The sequence below is a fragment of the Hyperolius riggenbachi genome, chromosome 1 (assembly GCF_040937935.1).
Source record: "Hyperolius riggenbachi isolate aHypRig1 chromosome 1, aHypRig1.pri, whole genome shotgun sequence".
Lineage (NCBI taxonomy): Eukaryota > Metazoa > Chordata > Amphibia > Anura > Hyperoliidae > Hyperolius > Hyperolius riggenbachi.
Window position 1 is genome coordinate 636,211,905 of NC_090646.1, and position 20,444 is coordinate 636,232,348.

Below are 20,444 nucleotides of genomic sequence, written 5' to 3' on the forward strand. Positions count from 1 at the left end.
ACCCCAAAACGGCGGGCGCATGGGCTGCATCCCCTATTGGTACGCCCATGAACACGTCCTATTGGTCGCGTTGCAAGCCTCATACTTCTACCTTCAAGCCGGAAGATCTTTTAAGGGGTTGCAGCAGGGCGCAGAGGGGTGGGGGGGGGGGGGGAGGCTGGCAGCAGCGGTACAATGACCTAGAGGCATGTCATTGTGCACACAACATGCCTTTGGGTCCTGTTGGGATAACAATATGCCATCTCGGGTTCTCTTTAATACGGTGACCATACGTCCCGCTTTACCCGGGACGCGTCCCGCCTTCGGGGGGCGCTGTCCCAGGCTGCATGAGGTCCCGGGAAACGTCCCGCTTTTAGCAGCGGGACGTCCCGACCTCGGGACTCTGGCCACTGTACAATGAACTAGCCGCAGCGTCTACTAGACGCTGCGCTAGTTCATTCCCCGCAGCCCCGCTCCAGCCTGCAATGTTCTCCTCCGGCAGACACAGGCAGAGCAGGGCTACGGGAAGATGGCGTCTGGAGGCGGAGCCCTGTATTGGAGACTATTTGTCTCCAGTACAGGGCTCCGCCTCCGGACGCCATCTTGCCGTAGCCCTGCTCTGCCTGTGAGAGGCTGAGCGGGAGATTGAACATCGTCCAGGCCAGGGGGAGCTGCACCTGAGGCACCAGAGGCCGGCTGCGTGAGGGGACGTCTTCTGCCAGGTGAGTAAATGCCTTTTCTTGCAGGTGAAGTGTTTGGCCGCATTGCGTGTATTTTGTACTGACATGTTTGCCCGCAGTGCGTTTATCTTGTACTGACATGTTTGGCCGCATTGCGTGTATTTTGTACTGACATGTTTGCCCGCAGTGCGTTTATCTTGTACTGACATGTTTGGCCGCATTGCGTGTATTTTGTTGATACGCAAGCCCCTTCACCACGGCAAGGTAATGATCACGAAGGGGAATGGGCGCATGTACATGCCTTTTCTTTTGTTGTTGCAGCTGCCCGCAGTGCAGCCAGAAAAATTAGGCAGTCATGTACACGCACCAGAAAAATTATTACAGCGGCCGCTGCTAGCAGCGGCCTAAAAAATTCAGCAATCCGCCTGGAGTCCCGGACCCTGTTGGTGGTGGCGGAGAAGGTAGTCAAGCAGCCTGCAGGCAGACATGCTGTGTGGAGGGACTGGGAGCGACTTAGTCTTCTTGGGGCAGGCCAGGCAGCCAGTCACACGGCGTGCAGGCAGAGATGCTGTGTGTGCGGGGACTGACTTAGTCTTGGGGCGAGCAGCAGCCCCCCGGGATCCATGCCTCATTCATTTTGATAAAGGTGAGGTACTTAACACTTTTGTGACTTAGGCGACTTCTCTTCTCAGTGACAATGCCTCCAGCTGCGCTGAAGGTCCTTTCTGACAGGACGCTTGCGGCAGGGCAGGAGAGAAGTTGGATGGCAAATTGGGACAGCTCTGGCCACAGGTCAAGCCTGCGCACCCAGTAGTTCAAGGGTTCCTCATCGCTGTTCACAGCAGTGTCTACATCCACACTTAAGGCCAGGTAGTCGGCTACCTGCCGTTCCAGGCGTTGGTGGAGGGTGGATCCGGAAGGGCTACGGCGAGGCGTTGGACTAAAGAACGTCCGCATGTCCGACATCACCATGAGATCGCTGGAGCGTCCTGTCTTTGACTGCGTGGACACGGGAGGAGGATTAGTGGCAGTGGTACCTTGCTGGCGTTGTGCTGTCACATCACCCTTAAAGGCATTGTAAAGCATAGTTGACAGCTGGTTCTGCATGTGCTGCATCCTTTCCACCTTCAGGTGAGTTGGTAACAGGTCCGCCACTTTGTGCCTGTACCGAGGGTCTAGTAGTGTGGCCACCCAGTACAGCTCATTCCCCTTGAGGTTTTTTATACGGGGGTCCCTCAACAGGCAGGACAGCATAAAAGACGACATCTGCACAAAGTCGGATCCAGTACCCTCCATCTCTTCTTGCTCTTCCTCAGTGACATCACGTAAGTCAACCTCCTCCCCCCAGCCGCGAACAATACCACTGGAAGGTTGAGCAGCACAAGCAGAACAGCACTGAACAGAACAGGTATACAGTGGCGGGTCCACTGAACAGAACAGGTATGCAGTGGCGGGTTCACAGAACAGGTATGCAGTGGCAGGTTCACTGAACACAACAGGTATGCAGTGGCGGGTTCACTGAACAGGTATACAGTGGCGGGTCCACTGAACAGAACAGGTATGCAGTGGCAGGTTCACTGAACACAACAGGTATGCAGTGGTGGGTTCACAGAACAGGTATGCAGTGGTGGGTTCACAGAACAGGTATGCAGTGGTGGGTTCACAGAACAGGTATGCAGTGGCAGGTTCACTGAACCGGTATGCAGTGGTGGGTTCACTGAACAGGTATGCAGTGGTGGGTTCACTGAACAGGTATGCAGTGGTGGGTTCACAGTACAGGTATGCAGTGGTGGGTTCACAGAACAGGTATGCAGTGGTGGGTTCACAGAACAGGTATGCAGTGGTGGGTTCACAGAACAGGTATGCAGTGGTGGGTTCACAGAACAGGTATGCAGTGGCAGGTTCACTGAACCGGTATGCAGTGGTGGGTTCACTGAACAGGTATGCAGTGGTGGGTTCACTGAACAGGTATGCAGTGGTGGGTTCACAGTACAGGTATGCAGTGGTGGGTTCACTGAACAGGTATGCAGTGGTGGGTTCACAGTACAGGTATGCAGTGTTGGGTTCACTGAACAGGTATGCAGTGGTGGGTTCACAGAACAGGTATGCAGCCAGGAACAAGCTAAGCCTAACTAATCTTTCCCTATGGGAGACGCGTACGTTAAAAAGGGGCGCTGGGAAAAAAGGGCGCCGGGTTTTTAACGATAAGCATGGATAACGTTTAAAATTGTATTGTACTGTATTTCGTTTAAAATTAATGTTTTTTAAAGTTATAAATCATTAAATAATGTGCATTAAATCGGCAATTGTAAAAACGTTAATCTTTCGTTTAAATAGTGAAACGTATAATAACGTTTAAAAAAAAAATTACTAAGTAACCCTCCCTGTACCTACCCCTAACCCCTAGACCCCCCTGTTAGTGCCTAAACCTAAGACCCCCCTGTTGGTGCCTAAACCTAAGACCCCCCTGTTAGTGCCTAAACCTAAGACCCCCCTGTTGGTGCCTAAACCTAAGACCCCCCTGTTGGTGCCTAAACCTAAAACCCCCTGTTGGTGCCTAAACCTAAGACCCCCCTGTTGGTGCCTAAACCTAAGACCCCCCTGTTGGTTTTTTCGTTTAAAAATAATGTAAAAAAAAAAAAAAAAAGTACTGTTTTTCGTTTAAAAATAATGTTTGGGAAAAAATATTGTACTGTTTTTCGTTTAAAAATAATGTTTGGGAAAAAATATTGTACTGTTTTTCGTTTAAAAATAATATTTAAAAATGTATAAATCATTAAATAATGTGTAATCATGAGAAACAGTAATAAAACATTAAGTCTCCGGGCGCCGCTTTTAAAACGTTAGTTTTCTCCGGCGCCCTTTTTTCCTATCGGGCGCCCATTAAACGATATTTATTATAGGAGTGAATGGCGGCGCCCGATTTGTCCACTAGCCTCAGGCGCCCGAATTTACTGTTTCCATGGGAGACAGTCTGCAGCAGCTCGCCCTACTCTCACTAATGCAGGCACACGAGTGACCGTAATGGCCGCCGCTGCCTGCCTTATATAAGGGGGGTGGGGCTCCAGGGGCTAGTGTAGCCTAATTGGCTAAACTGGGCCTGCTGACTGTGATGTAGAGGGTCAAAGTTGACCCTCCATGTGCATTATGGGGCGAACCGAACTTCCGCAAAGGTTCGCCTGTGGGACGCGAACGCGAACCACGGAAGTTCGCATGGAACCGTTCGCAGGCGAACCGTTCGGCCCAACTCTAATCTTAATCACTCTTACTGTAAAGAACCCTTTCCTAAATAAATGGCTAAAACGTTTTTCCTCCATGCGCAGATCATGTCCTCTAGTCCTTAGAGAAGGCCTAGGGACAAAAAGCTCATCCGCCAAGCTATTATATTGCCCTCTGATGTATTTATACATTTTAATTAGATCCCCTCTAAGGCGTCTTTTCTCTAGACTAAATAAACCCAGTTTATCTAACCTTTCTTGGTAAGCGAGACCTTCCATCCCACGTATCAATTTTGTTGCTCGTCTCTGCACCTGCTCTAAAACTGCAATATCTTTTTTGTAATGTGATGCCCAGAACTGAATTCCATATTCCAGATGTGGCCTTACTAGAGAGTTAAACAGGGGCAATATTATGCTAGCATCTCGAGTTTTTATTTCCCTTTTAATGCATCCCAAAATTTTGTTAGCTTTAGCTGCAGCTGCTTGGCATTGAGTACGATTATTTAACTTGTTGTCAATGAGTACTCCTAAGTCCTTCTCCAAGTTTGATGTCCCCAACTGTATCACATTTATTTTGTATGATGCTAGACCATTAGTACGTCCAAAATGCATGACCTTACATTGTCAACATTGAATTTCATCTGCCATGTATGTGCCCATATAGCCATCCTATCCAGATCCTGTTGCAATATGACACTATCTTCCTGAGAGTTGATGATTCTGCACAATTTTAAGTGAGACCTTCCATCCCACGCATCAATTTTGTTGCTCGTCTCTGCACCTGCTCTAAAACTGCAATATCTTTTTTGTAATGTGGTGCCCAGAACTGAATTCCATATTCCAGATGTGGCCTTACTAGAGAGTTAAACAGGGGCAATATTATGCTAGCATCTCGAGTTTTTATTTCCCTTTTAACCTCCTTAGCGGTAACCCCGTGTGTGACACGGGGTAAGCCGCCGGAGGGTGCCGCTCAGGCCCTGCTGGGCCGATTTAACCACTTCCCGACCGCCGTATGTACAATTGGCGGCCGGGAAGTGCACCCTGCAAGGACCGCCGTATTGACAATTGGCGGCTGGTCCTTGGAGGGGCATTGGTGGAGCGATCGCGTCATCGGTGACGCGATCCTCCGCCTCCGCCTGGCGCCGCTCACCCGCCGCAACATCCCGCAGGCCATACGGAAGCGCCGGCGGGATGTTAACCCCGCGATCGCCGCATACAAAGTGTATAATACACTTTGTAATGTTTACAAAGTGTATTATACAGGCTGCCTCCTGCCCTGGTGGTCCCAGTGTCCGAGGGACCACCAGGGCAGGCTGCAGCCACCCTAGTCTGCACCAAGCACACTGATTTTTCCCCCCCCCTGCCCCAGATCGCCCACAGCACCCATCAGACCCCCCCCTGCCCACCCCCCAGACCCCTGTTTGCACCCAATCACCCCCCTAATCACCCATCAATCACTCCCTGTCACTATCTGTCAACGCTATTTTTTTTTTTATCCCCCACCCTGCTCCCTGCCCCCTCCTGATCACCCCCCACCCCTCAGATTCTCCCCAGACCCCCCCCCCAGACCACCCCCCCTGTTTACTGTATGCATCTATCCCCCTGATCACCTGTCAATCACCTGTCAATCACCTGTCAATCACCCATCAATCACCCGTCAATCACCCCCTGTCACTGCCACCCATCAGCCAGCCCCTAACCTGCCCCTTGCGGGCAATCTGATCACCCCCCCACACCAATAGATCGCCCGCAGATCCGACATCAGATCACCTCCCAAATCCATTGTTTACATCTATTCTCTCCTCTAAACACACACTAATTACCCATCAATCACCCATCAATCACCCCCTATCACCACCTGTCACTTTTACCTATCAGATCAGACCCTAATCTGCCCCTTGCGGGCACCCAATCACCCGCCCACACGCTCAGATTGCCCTCTGACCCCCCCTTATCAATTCACCAGTGCATTAATTACATCTGTTCTTCCCTGTAATAACCCACTGATCACCTGTCAATCACCTGCCAATCACCTATCACCCATCAATCACCCCCTGTCACTGCCACCCATCAATCAGCCCCTAACCTGCCCCTTGCGGGCAATCTGATCACCCACCCACACCATTAGATCGCCCGCAAACCCGCCGTCAGATTACCTCCCAAATGTATTGTTTACATCTGTTATCTTCTCTAAACACCCACTAATTACCCATCAATCACCCATCAATCACCCCCTATCACCACCTGTCACTGTTACCTATCAGATCAGACCCTAATCTGCCCCTTGCGGGCACCCAATCACCCGCCCACACGCTCAGATTGCCCTCAGACCCCCCCTTATCAATTCGCCAGTGCATTAATTACATCTGTCCTTCCCTGTAATAACCCACTGACCACCTGTCAATCACCTGCCAATCACCTATCACCCATCAATCACCCCGTCACTGCCACCCAACAATCAGCCCCTAACCTGCCCCTTGCGGGCAATCTGATCACCCACCCACACCAATAGATCGCCCGCAGATCCGACATCAGATCACCACCCAAGCGCAGCGTTTACATCTATTCTCTCCTCTAAACACCCACTAATTACCCATCAATCACCCCCTATCACCACCTGTCACTGTTACCCATCAGATCAGACCCTAATCTGCCCCTTGCGGGCACCCAATCGCCCGCCTACACGCTCAGATTGCCCTCAGACCCCCCCTTATCAATTCGCCAGTGCAATATTTACATCTGTTCTCCCCTGTAATAACCCACTGATTACCTGTCAATCACCTATCAATCACCCATCAATCACCCCCTGTCACTGCCACCCATCAATCACCCCCTGTCACTTCCACCCATCAATCACCCGCTGTCACTGCCACCCATCAATCAGCCCCTAACCTGCCCCTTGCGGGCAAACTGATCACCCACCCACACCAATAGATCGCCCGCAGATCCGACATCAGATCACCACCCAAGCGCAGTGTTTCCATCTATTCTCTACCCAAAACACCCACTAATTACCCATCAATCACCCCCTGTCACTGCTACCTATCAGATTAGACCCCTATCTGCCCCTAGGGCACTCAATCACCCGCCCACACCCTCAGAATGCCCTCAGACCCCAGCCCTGATCACCTCGCCAGTGCATTGCTTGCATCTATTCCCCCCTCTAATCACACCTTGAGACACCCATCAATCACCTCCTGTCACCCCCTAGCACACCTACCCATCAGATCAGGCCCCAATTTGCCCCGTGTGGGCTCCTGATCACTCGGCCAATCCCTCAGATCCCCCTCAGACCCCCTTCCGATCACCTCCCCAGTGCATTGATTGCATCTATTTTCCCCTCTAACCACCCCCTGAGACACCCATCAATCACCTCCTGTCACCCCCCTAACACTCCTATCCATCAGATCAGGCCCAATACAACCTGTCATCTAAAAGGCCACCCTGCTTATGACCGGTTCCACAAAATTCGCCCCCTCATAGACCACCTGTCATCAAAATTTGCAGATGCTTATACCCCTGAACAGTCATTTTGAGACATTTGGTTTCCAGACTACTCACGGTTTTGGGCCTGTAAAATGCCAGGGCGGTATAGGAACCCCACAAGTGACCCTATTTTAGAAAAAAAGACACCCCAAGGTATTCTGTTAGGTGTATGACGAGTTCATAGAAGATTTTATTTTTGTCAAAAGTTAGCGGAAATTAATTTTTATTGGTTTTTTTTCACAAAGTGTCATTTTTCACTAACTTGTGACAAAAAATAAAATCTTCTATGAACTCGCCATACACCTAACGGAATACCTTGGGGTGTCTTCTTTCTAAAATGGGGTCACTTGTGGGGTTCCTATACTGCCCTGGCATTTTAGGGGCCCTAAACCGCGAGGAGTAGTCTAGAAAACAAATGCTTCAAAATGACCTGTGAATAGGACGTTGGGCCCCTTAGCGCACCTAGGCTGCAAAAAATTGTCACACATGTGGTACCGCTGTACTCAGGAAAAGTAGTATAATGTGTTTTGGGGTGTATTTTTACACATACCCATGCTGGATGGGAGAAATTTCTATGTAAATGGACAATTGTGTGTAAAAAAATCAAACAATTGTCATTTACAGAGATATTTCTCCCACTTAGCATGGGTATGTGTAAAAATACACCCCAAAACGCATTATACTACTTCTCCTGAGTACGGCGGTACCACATGTGTGACACTTTTTTACACCCTAAGTACGCTAAGGGGCCCAAAGTCCAATGAGTACCTTTAGGATTTCACAGGTCATTTTGCGACATTTGGTTTCAAGACTACTCCTCACGGTTTAGGGCCCCTAAAATGCCAGGGCAGTATAGGAACCCCACAAATGACCCCATTCTAGAAAGAAGACACCCAAAGGTATTCCGTACGGAGTATGGTGAGTTCATAGAAGATTTTATTTTTTGTCACAAGTTAGCGGAAAATGACACTTTGTGAAAAAAAACTATTAAAATCAATTTCCGCTAACTTGTGACAAAAAAATAAAAACTTCTATGAACTCACCATACTCCTAACGGAATACCTTGGGGTGTCTTCTTTCTAAAATGGGGTCATTAGTGGGGTTCCTATACTGCCCTGGCATTTTAGGGGCCCTAAACCGTGAGGAGTAGTCTTGAAACAAAAATGACCTGTGAAATCCTAAAGGTACTCATTGCACTTTGGGCCCCTTAGTGCAGTTAGGGTGCAAAAAAGTGCCACACATGTGGTATCGCCGTACTCGGGAGAAGTAGTATAATGTGTTTTGGGGTGTATTTTTACACATACCCATGCTGGGTGGGAGAAATACCTCTGTAAATGACAATCTTTTGATTTTTTTACACACAATTGTCCATTTACAGAGGTATTTCTCCCACCCAGCATGGGTATGTGTAAAAATACACCCCAAAACACATTGTACTACTTCTCCTGAGTACGGCGATACCACATGTGTGGCACTTTTTTGCACCCTAACTGCGCTAAAGGGCCCAAAGTCCAATGAGTACCTTTAGAATTTCACAGGTCATTTTGAGAAATTTCGTTTCAAGACTACTCCTCACGGTTTAGGGCCCCTAAAATGCCAGGGCAGTATAGGAACCCCACAAATGACCCCATTTTAGAAAGAAGACACCCCAAGGTATTCCGTTAGGAGTATGGTGAGTTCATAGAAGATTTTATTTTTTGTCAAAAGTTAGTGGAAAATGACACTTTGTGAAAAAACACAATTAAAATCAATTTCCGCTAACTTTTGACAAAAAAATAAAATCTTCTATGAACTCACTATACTCCTAACGGAATACCTTGGGGTGTCTTCTTTCTAAAATGGGGTCATTTGTGGGGTTCCTATACTGCCCTGGCATTTTAGGGGCCCTAAACCGTGAGGAGTAGTCTTGAAACGAAATTTCTCAAAATGACCTGTGAAATTCTAAAGGTACTCATTGGACTTTGGGCCCTTTAGCGCAGTTAGGGTGCAAAAAAGTGCCACACATGTGGTATCGCCGTACTCAGGAGAAGTAGTATAATGTGTTTTGTGGTGTATTTTTACACATACCCATGCTGAGTGGGAGAAAGATCTCTGTAAATGGACAATTGTGTGTAAAAAAAATTAACAAATTGTCATTTACAGAGATATTTCTCCCACCCAGCATGGGTATGTGTAAAAATACACCCCAAAACACATTATACTACTTCTCCTGAGTACGGCAATACCACATGTGTGGCACTTTTTTGCACCCTAACTGCGCTAAGGGGTCCAAAGTCCAATGAGCACCTTCAGGCTTTACAGGGGTGCTTACAATTTAGCACCCCCCAAAATGTCAGGACAGTAAACACACCCCACAAATGACCCCATTTTGGAAAGTAGACACTTCAAGGTATTCAGAGAGGAGCATGGTGAGTCCGTGGCAGATTTCATTTTTTTTTGTCGCAAGTTAGAAGAAATGGAAACTTTTTTTTTTTTTTTTTTTTTTCACAAAGTGTCATTTTCCGCTTACTTGTGACAAAAAATAATATCTTCTATGAACTCACTATGCCTCTCAGTGAATACTTTGGGATGTCTTCTTTCCAAAATGGGGTCATTTGGGGGGTATTTATACTATCCTGGAATTCTAGCCCCTCATGAAACATGACAGAGGGTCAGAAAAGTCAGAGATGCTTGAAAATGGGAAAATTCACTTTTTGCACCATAGTTTGTAAACGCTATAACTTTTACCCAAACCAATAAATGTACACTGAATGGGTTTTTTTTTATCAAAAACATGTTTGTCCACATTTTTCGCGCTGCATGTATACAGAAATTTTACTTTATTTGAAAACTGTCAGCACAGAAAGTTAAAAAAATCATTTTTTTGCCAAAATTCATGTCTTTTTTGCTGAATATAATAAAAAGTAAAAATCGCAGGAGCAATCAAATAGCACTAAAAGAAAGCTTTATTAGTGACAAGAAAAGGAGCCAAAATTCATTTAGGTGGTAGGTTGTATGAGCGAGCAATAAACCGTGAAAGCTGCAGTGGTCTGAATGGAAAAAAAGTGGCCGGTCCTTAAGGGGTAGAAAGCCCTAGGTCCTCAAGTGGTTAAATAATTTTTTTTTTGCTGGACGCAGCTAGCACCGATCGCCGCTATCCGGTGCGGCGCGCGCCCCCAGACCCCTGCGCTGCCTGGCCAATCAGTGCCAGGCAGCGCCAAGGGGTGGATCGGGTCTCCCAATGACGTCCCGACATCGCTGACGCCGGTGACCTCATCCCGCCCCGTCGCCATGGCGACGGGGGAAGCCCTCCAGGAAATCCCGTTCTTTGAACGGGATTTCCTGATCGCCTATCGCCTGAGGCGATCGGCGGGGCTGGGGGGATGCCGCTGAGCAGCGGCTATCATGTAGCGAGCCCTGGGCTCGCTACATGATTTAAAAATTTTTTTTTTTTTAAAAAACTGCTGCGCTGCCCCCTGGCGGTATTTTTCATATCGCCAAGGGGGTTAATACATCCCAAAATTTTGTTAGCTTTAGCTACAGCGGCTTGGCATTGAGTACGATTATTTAACTTGTTGTCGATAAGTACTCCTAAGTCCTTCTCCAAGTTTGATGTCCCCAACTGTATCCCATTTATTTTGTATGGTGCTAGACCATTAGTACGTCCAAAATGCATGACTTTACATTTTTCAACATTGAATTTCATCTGCCATGTATGTGCCCATATAGCCATCCTATCCAGATCCTGTTGCAATATGACACTATCTTCCTGAGAGTTGATGATTCTGCACAATTTTGTATCATCTGCAAAAATAGCAACATTGCTCACTACTGCATCTACTAGGTCAGCGGTGGCGAACCTATGGCACACGTGCCGGGCCCGGCACGCGTAGCCTAATCTGCTGGCACGCCACCGCTGCTTATGAACTGGCCGCAGCGTCTCCTAGACGCCGCCGTGCCAGTTCATAGCCCGCAGCCCCGCAGTCTCCCGGGAGGCAGACCAGGGCTACAGCAAGATGGCCGCCGAAGCCCTGTACTGGAGACTATTTGTCTCCAGTACAGGGCTTCGGGCGCCATCTTCCCGGAGCCCTGCACTCTGCCTGTCAGCGGCAGCGCGGGAGACTCAGCTGCAGAAGGAACGTCCGGGGGAGATGCGCGCCAGAGCCCAGCAGAGAGAGAAGACTTCTGTCAGGTGAGTACATTACTTTTTTTGCAGGTGAAATGCGGCCTACTGTGTTATTTTCTGCTAAATGCTATGTTTCCCACATTGTGTTTATTTACTGTGAAATGCTGCCCACTGCGTTTGTTTTCTGGTGAATTGTGGCCCACTGCGTTTGTTTTCTGGTGAAATGCTGCCCGCTGCGTTTGTTTTCTGGTGAAATGCTGCCCGCTGCGTTTGTCTTCTGGTGAAATGCTGCCCGCTGCGTTTGTTTTCTGGTGAAATGTGGCCCACTGCGTTTGTTTTCTGGTGAAATGTGGCCCACTGCGTCTATTTTCTGGTGAAATGTGGCCCACTGCGTCTGTTTTCTGGTGAAATGCTGCCCACTGCGTTTGTTTTATGGTGAATTGTGGCCCACTGCGTTTGTTTTCTGGTGAAATGTGGCCCACTGCGTCTATTTTCTGGTGAAATGTGGCCCACTGCGTCTGTTTTCTGGTTAAATGCTGCCCACTGCGTTTGTTTTCTGGTTAATTGTGGCCCACTGCGTTTGTTTTCTGGTGAAATGCTGCCCGCTGCGTTTATTTTCTGGTGAAATGTGGCCCACTGTGTTTATTTTCTGGTGAAATGTGGCCCACTACGTCTGTTTTCTGGTGAAATGCTGCCTGCTGCGTTTATTTTCTGGTGAAATGTGGCCCACTGCGTTTATTTTCTGGTGAAATGTGGCCCACTGCGTCTGTTTTCTGGTGAAATGTGGCCCACTGCGTTTGTTTTCTGGTGAAATGCTGCCTGCTGCGTTTGTTTTCTGGTGAAATGTGGCCCACTGCGTTTATTTTCTCTTGAAATGTGGCCCACTGCGTCTATTTTCTGGTGAAATGTGGCCCACTGCGTTTGTTTTCTGGTGAAATGCTGCCCACATTGCAAGATTTTCTGCTGAAATGTTGCACACATTGCATTTATTTTCTGGTGTCTGGGGTAACTGTTGCTGCATTTATTATTAAGGGCTCATTCACACTACAGAACGTATGCACGAATGCGATTTCATGCATGCGCTGCCAACGCACAGGGATCGCACGGAATGCACGTTGTGGTGCGCTAAAGCGTGGACGTCGGCAGCTGTACCCATCGGGGAAACGTATGCGTTGTGCGTTAAAATGTTCCCAGATGCGTTACAACGTAACGCATGGGAACGCACACCTGTAGTGTGAATGGTAACATGGAAGTCTATTGACTTTCATGTTACCATATGAATCTTACATTATGTGCGTTGCGTCAAAACTGACAGCGCAGCACATAGTGTGAATGAGCCCTTAATGGTCATAGTTGGCTATATTTGCTGCTTTGGGGCTACGGCGGGTATAAATAGCATCATACAGTTTCTGCACACCCATGATGCGAATCCTCGTTTCACCACACCATGGCGGAAACACTGCTTTCTTATGCCTCGCTGTTACATCATTACGTTAGCTCCGCCCATACAATATCATGGCCACGTCCATTTTGCGGCGCGCTGCGCGCGCCACAACCCCACCCCCCATTGGCTCTCGGAGATAAATAAGTCGGTGTTAGGTCGCAGTTTGAGCACTCGGCCTCTGAAAGGTTAGCCATCACTGTACTATGTCATTAATAAATAAATTGAAGAGCACTGGACCCAGTACAGACCCCTGCGGGACCCCACTGCTAACAGTCTCCCATTTTGAGTACGATCCATTGACCACAACTCTTTGTTTTCTGTCCATTAGCCAGTTCCCTATCCATGAACACAGACTCTTCCCCAGTACTTGCATCCTCAACTTTTGCACCAGACTTTTGTGGGGAGCAGTGTCGAAGGCCTTTGCAAAGTCCAAGTATATCACATCTACAGCATTCCCCATATCCATATTAGCATTCACTACCTCATAAAAGCTGAGCATGTTAGTCAAACAGGACCTGTCTTTAGTAAACCCATGTTGATGCTGAGAAATAAGATTATTTTCTACTATGAAGTCATGTATAGTATCTCTTAGTAACCCCTCAAATAGTTTGCATACAACTGATGTTAAGCTTACAGGTCTATAATTTCCTGGATCTGATTTTTTGCCCTTCTTAAATAATGGGAAAACGTGGGCTGTACGCCAATCCACTGGGACTCTGCCAGTTGCAAGAGAGTCACAAAAGATAAGATAAAGGGGTTTATCTATAACTGAACTTAATTCTCTTAGGACCCGAGGATGCATGCCATCTGGGCCAGGTGCCTTGTCTATTTTTAATTTATTTAGTCTTGCCTTCACTTCTTACTGCGTTAAGTATTTAATATTACAGTTAGAAGATTGAGACTCTTCCGCCTCTGTAGTTTGCAACAGTGCTGTTTCTTTTGTGAAGACAGAAGCAAAGAAAGCATTTAATAACTCTGCCTTACCTTGGTCATCCACCATTGAGTTCCCACCCTCATCCTTTAGGAGTCCTATACAGTCAACCTTTCTTTTTTTAGAGTTAATGTACTTGTAAAACTTTTTTGGGTTAGATTTGATATCCCTAGCGATTTGTTTTTCAGCTTCAATCTTTGCCTGCCTAATTTCTTTTTTACAATTTTTATTGCACTCCTTATAATTGCTTAGTGCAGCCTCGGTCCCCTCCTATTTTTAGACCTTATAGGCATTCTTTTTCCTCTTCATTTTATCTTTAACCTTTCTATTCATCCATAGAGGCCTTTTTTTATTCCTAGACATTTTGTTTCCATATGGGATATACATACTACAATATTGATTGAGTATAAGTTTAAAAGCTTGCCATTTCCCTTCAGTGTCTTCCCCTTGTAGTACATTATCCCAGTTCACCAAACTTAGTGCCTGCCTAATTTGATTGAACTTTGCTTTTCTAAAATTCATAGTTTTAGTGGTCCCGCTGCCCCGTGGCCTATCAGTCACCAGATCAAACGTTATCATGTTGTGATCACTATTTCCCAAATGTTCTTGAACCTGCACATTTGATACATTATCTGGTCTATTAGAAATGATCAGATCCAGTAACGCATTCCCCCTAGTTGGTTCCGTTACCATTTGAGTCAAGTAATTGTCCTGTAGTGCTGCCAGAAATCTGCTGCTTTTACCAGAATGGGTAGCCTCAATACTCCAGTCAATGTCTGGAAAGTTGAAGTCGCCCATAATTATGACCTCATTTTTACTTGCAGCTTTTTCAATCTGCTGTAGTAATCGCAGTTCTGCAGCTTCATTAATAAGAGGTGGCCTGTGATGCCTTTCGGGTTGTGTAATGCCCCGGCCGTCTTTCAAGAACTGATCAATGAGGTCTTTAGAGAGGTATTGGGCAAATTTGTCTTGGTATACTTAGACGACATACTAATTTTCTCGTCCAACCTCTCAGAGCACAGAGATCATGTTAAGTTTGTGTTACGGAAGTTGAGACAAAACATGCTGTACGCTAAGCTGGAGAAATGCTTATTTGAAGTGACCTCTGTCGCCTTTCTAGGGTACATAATTTCAACCTCTGGCCTCTCTATGGACCCTGGGAAAGTTTCAGCTGTGTTAGATTGGCCTCAACCTGTGGGATTGAAGGCTCTCCAGAGGTTCCTGGGGTTCGCTAACTACTACAGAAGGTTCATAAAGGGGTACTCTACGGTGATCTCACCTCTCACCAGTCTCACAAAGAAAGGGGCAGATACTCACCACTGGTTCCCTGAGGCCCATGATGCTTTCTCCACTCTAAAGAAATTGTTCTGTACTGCACCCATTTTCAGACATGTTGACACCACCTTCCCCTTTATCGTGGAGGTAAATGCCTCAGAGGTAGGGGTAGGGGCTGTGCTGTCTCAGCGTTCGGGGTTGCAGGGAAAGTTACACCCCTGTGCCTATTTTTCACATAGGTTTTCACCCGCTGAGAAAAACTACGATATAGGCAATAGGGAACTTCTAGCCATTAAGTTGGCCTTTGAGGAATGGCGACATTAGCTAGAGGGTGCAGAACATACCATTACTGTCTATACTGAACACAAGAATTTGGAGTACATTGAGGGCGCTAAGAGACTTAGCCCCCGACAGGCTCGGTGGTCATTGTTCTTCTCGAGATTCAGATTTATAATCACGTATACCCCTGGTAGTAAAAACATCAAAGCTGATGCTTTGTCCAGATGTTTTGAGCCCGAGACAGCACAGCCCTCAGACCCAGAAACCATTCTGCCGCAGAAAGTGGTTCTGGCCGCCACTGAGACCTGGAGGGACTGGACTAAGACGTTGAGTCCGTTCCAACGGGAGGTACCTGAGGGAAAACCTGAAGGAGTCATGTTTGTACCACTGCCTTTTTGTCTACAAATACTGCAGTTGTTTCATTCTCACAAGAATGCTGGGCATCCTGGAGCCACCAGAACTCAGGACCTCGTAGCGAGATGTGCCTGGTGGCCTTCATTGGCAACTGACTGCAAAGAGTATGTAAGAGAATGTGCAGTGTGTGCGAGAAGCAAACCCTCCCATCAGGCACCTGTTGGGACATTACAACCACTGCCAGTCCCGAGGGAACCATGGACCCATCTGTCCATGGATTTTGTGGGCGAACTCCCTAGGTCTGAAGGCATGACGGTCATTTGGGTGGTAGTCGATTGTTTCAGCAAAATGGCCCATTTTGTTCCCCTGAAAGCACTCCCCTCGGCCCAGGAGTTGACCGATCTCTTCATCCAACATATTTTCCGGCTGCAATGCATGGTATTCCGGAAAATATAGTGTCAGATCGAGGAGTCCAATTTGTGTCTAAGTTTTGGAGGGCATTCTGCCATCAGTTAGACATGGAGCTATCTTTTTCATCAGGCTACCACCCACAGACCAATGGCCAGACCGAGAGAACCAATCAGTCTCTGGAACAGTTTTTGAGATGTTATGTGGCAGATGTTCAAACTAACTGGGTCAAATTCCTGCCATTTGCAGAATTGGCACACAACAACTTGAGGAGCTCCTCCTCAGGTTTTTCTCCATCCCAGGTGGTGACTGGAAGGTCACCTAAGTTCACCCCATTGCCAGTGGCTGCCACCCCGTTTCCAGCCCTGGAGGATTGGCAGAGGTCCTTGAAGCAGACGTGAGGAATGGTAGAAAGAAACTTGAGGAGGGCTTTTCAGAGTCAGAAGAAACAGGCTGATAAAAGACGTTCCATAGAGGTGGAGTTTCTTCCAGGTGACTTGGTCTGGGTGTCCACACGACATTTGGCTCTGAAGCAACTGTCTCCCAAGTTAGGTCCCAGATTTGTGGGTCCGTTTCCTGTGATAAGGAAAATTAATGATGTCACTTATGCCATTGATCTCCCCGCAGCATGCGGGGTGTGAGATCATTCCATGTGTCTTTGCTCAAGCCAGCAGTGCACGTGGATTCTGCTCCCCCCCCCCCCTGTGTTGATTGATGACCAACCTGAATATGAGATTGAGAAGATTCTTGACTCCTGACTTGTGCAGAACTCTGTGCAGTATTTGGTACACTGGAAAGGGTATGGCATTGAGGAGGGAACTTGGGTGCCAGAATGTCGCATGCATACAGAGGAGTTGAAAAGGGAGTTTCATAACTTGCATCCTGAGAAGCCGGGCAGGAGATGTCCGGAGTCCACTCCTCGGGGGGGTACTGTGAGAGATCGCGGAAAAGCCGCCGCATGTGCTACTGAGCAGGTGGCTGATTCCGCGTCCAGTGCGGCGGTTTGCACGCGGAAGCATGTGTCTAGTAGCAGGGCAGAACGCGGAAAAGCCGCCGCATGCAACAACAGTAAGGCGGCTGGTTCCGCGTCCAGTGCGGCAGTTTGCACGCAGCAGCGTGTGTCTGGTGTGGCTGTTAGTGCACATAGGCTTAGGAATACATGCGCGCGCGCTGAGAGGCAGAATTCTTATACTAAGCTGGAAGAGTCAGCTGACCACGCCGATCAGCTGACTCCAGAGCTGGATACTATTGGTTGAGCAATTGGGGGTAGTACTGGAGAGCACTACTCCAGGAATTATAGTTCCTGCTGGTCACTTGCAGGTTGTCTGCTGTTGCGATCACTACGTGGAGGCACTCAGACCTGGTCGGATCATTCGGTGTGTTTGGGCCGGGTGGACCTGGGAATTCACACTTGGCCAGATTGTTTGTGTTGTATTCTGTTTGTGCTTGGGTTAGTTCCAGGGTGTGGGGACCAAGGACCTCACACCCAGCTTAGGGAAGTGTGTTGTCATCTGTGTTGTGCCTCGGGCTAGTTCCAGGGTGTAGAGACCAAGGACCTCACACCCAGCTTGGGGAACTGTGTTGTCATCTGTGTTATACTTCAAGCTAGTTCCAGGGTGTAGAGACCAAGGACCTCACACCCAGCTTAGGGAACTGTACTACCATCTGTGTATGCTTCGGACTGGTTCCGGGGTGCTGAGGCCGGGGACCTCTCACCCAGAATGGGCATTGTTTGATGTATGTTGTGACTTGTGGCTTTTCTGGCTACTCCTCTGTCTTCTGATTCGGTACCTCGCATATCTGATATTCCGTTGCCGGACCCTGCTTGACTTGGATACCGAGTCAGCCTTCTGTCTTTGTGCTTTATCTGTCAGTGTGTTGCCAACCCGGCGTGCCCGACCTCGAAAGCTATCTCTCCCCTTGGGAGATAGTCTCCAGATCAGATAGTGGCATCCACCTTTAGGTGTCACTCACTCTCTGGCCCTTCCTGTCTCCAGCCTGGCTCCTCCCCTTGGAGAGCCTCAGGCTGCTGGAGGGTTCCTGTGCTCCCAGAAGCAGTGTCTCTTTACGGTTATATCGCCTGCTCAGCAGGTGCATCACTCAAAGTATTACTGTCATACCAAACACACACATACCTATAGGTGTCCAGAGGTTAGCAATATATCTGTATTATCGGTGATTCTGCAGATCATCAATAATCGGGTATAAATCTGCATTCTAGGTGATACTGCAGATCACCAATAGTCAGATTCTCTCTGCGTGCTGACACCAATCGTTACACAGACGTACAGACTGGTGCTAATAGCACACTACGTGCCCAACTAGTGATTAAATATAGCACGTATGGTATTGTTTTAATCGGGACAGCCAAGTAATGTATTTTGAGGTGTTTTAAAACTGTGGCACTTGACATGTAAAAGTTAGGAAGGAGGAAACTTGAAAAAAAATGTGTGTTTATGCCTAATTTTCCCTGATAAAGTGCTCTTAAAATTGAATAATACTTGGAAACAAACATTACCCAAAGAAAGCATAGAATGTCCTGAAAAAAAACAATATATGTATAATTTTGATGGCAGAGGTAATAAAAAGTTATTGCTGTATCAAAAGCAACACAGCTGATATGCCCAAATTGTCAGGAACCTTAAAGAGACACTGTAACAAGAAACACCTCCCCTAGGGGGTACTCACCTCGGGAGGGGGAAGCCTCCGGATCCTAATGAGGCTTCCCCCGTCCTCCTCTGTCCCACAGGGGTCTCGCTGCAGCCCTCCGAACAGTTGCCTGACAGACCCGACAGCCTGTTCAATATTTACCTTTCCAGGCTCCAGCAGGGGCGCTGTTGCTGCTCTTCTGACGGAGATAGTCGGAAATAGCCGATCTCCATCGGGTCCGCTCTACTGCACAGGTGCAGGAGACTTGCGCCTGCGCAGTAGACCGGCGCACTGGCGAACGGAGGGGGATATTCCGGGTGTCTGGAACATCCCCCCTGCACTGAGATGTGTATTCAGCCAGAGAAGCTTGCATAATATAAACAGCCTCATTCTCCCTCCCTTCTTACTTCTGGTGCCTCCCTCCAGCTAATAGAATGAGAGAGCCAGCCGAGCTTCCCCTACAAGAAGATGCAGCCTGCAGTGAGAGAATGTTGATTCTGGAGTCCCTGACTCTCCACAGCACAGAAGTGTCAGACATGATGCAATTAGAGGGCAGTCAAGCTGGTAAATATGCACAGCATGATGCAGAGCTTGCCTGGACTCAGGGTCCGTGGGCAAACATCTGTCTGGTCTCTCCCCATTGTTATAATGACTGCATGTGTGGATAGGGTGTTAAACAAGTTGAAAAGTTTTTGACATTCCCTAGAACCCAGGAGGGCTTCTTTCTGACTTGTGTGGGAGACTGGCAGGGACAGGAGTCCGATTACAGGCAAGTAACCTGTCTGATGTGGGACTGCAATACAGATAAGTTCTCTGCTCCATCTAAGGCTATTCTTAATTTCTCCACTTCTATCTCTGGGCTAGTGCAACGCCAAAATGACAATAGCAATCGCTAGCAATTTGTGAGTGTGATTTTGTGAAGCAATTTTCAGAGCGATTTTTGAAACAAACATGCTACATGCAGTATACGTGCGATTTTGAAAAAGTCACAATGCTGCTGTGAGAACACTGTCATAGGGTAACATTAGCCAAGCGCTTTTCAAATCACTGTTGATTTGAAAAACACTCAGAAGCACTCTTGGTGTGCACCAGCCTCCTTCATTCACCTTTGTTTCCCTCTTCCCCTAGTGCTGGCTGTGTCTTCTTGTCATACAGGAAAGCTAAATAAAAGTGCAATTCTAAGGAGGCAAAATATTATTATTTAGTATTTATATAGCGCCGCCATCTTCCGCAGATGCATATATCCCTGCATCATATGGGTATCGCTTGCGCTATGTGACACTATGTAGCATATTCCACTGAATTGTCCAAACTAAGTCTATCTCCCGTTCCTCTTTCGGGGAGTTGTTCCAGCGCTGTCCCCCGTTCAAATTTGCTGCTACCAGAAGCCCTCAAAAACACTTGTGTCCTTGAGTACTTCCAAAGATAGGCAGCTCCGTAATACGCCAGCGCACTTTTGGGCATGGGCAGTATGGAGCCACCTGTATTTGGAAGCACTCGAGGACATAAGTACTTCTGGACCTTTGAGGAATCCCCCCCTTAAAAAATCCTGCGTTTGCCCCTGCGGCCCGACGGAGATCGGCGATTTCCGCCTATCTCCGTGGGAAGGAGCGGATACTGCGCCTGCGCTGGAGCC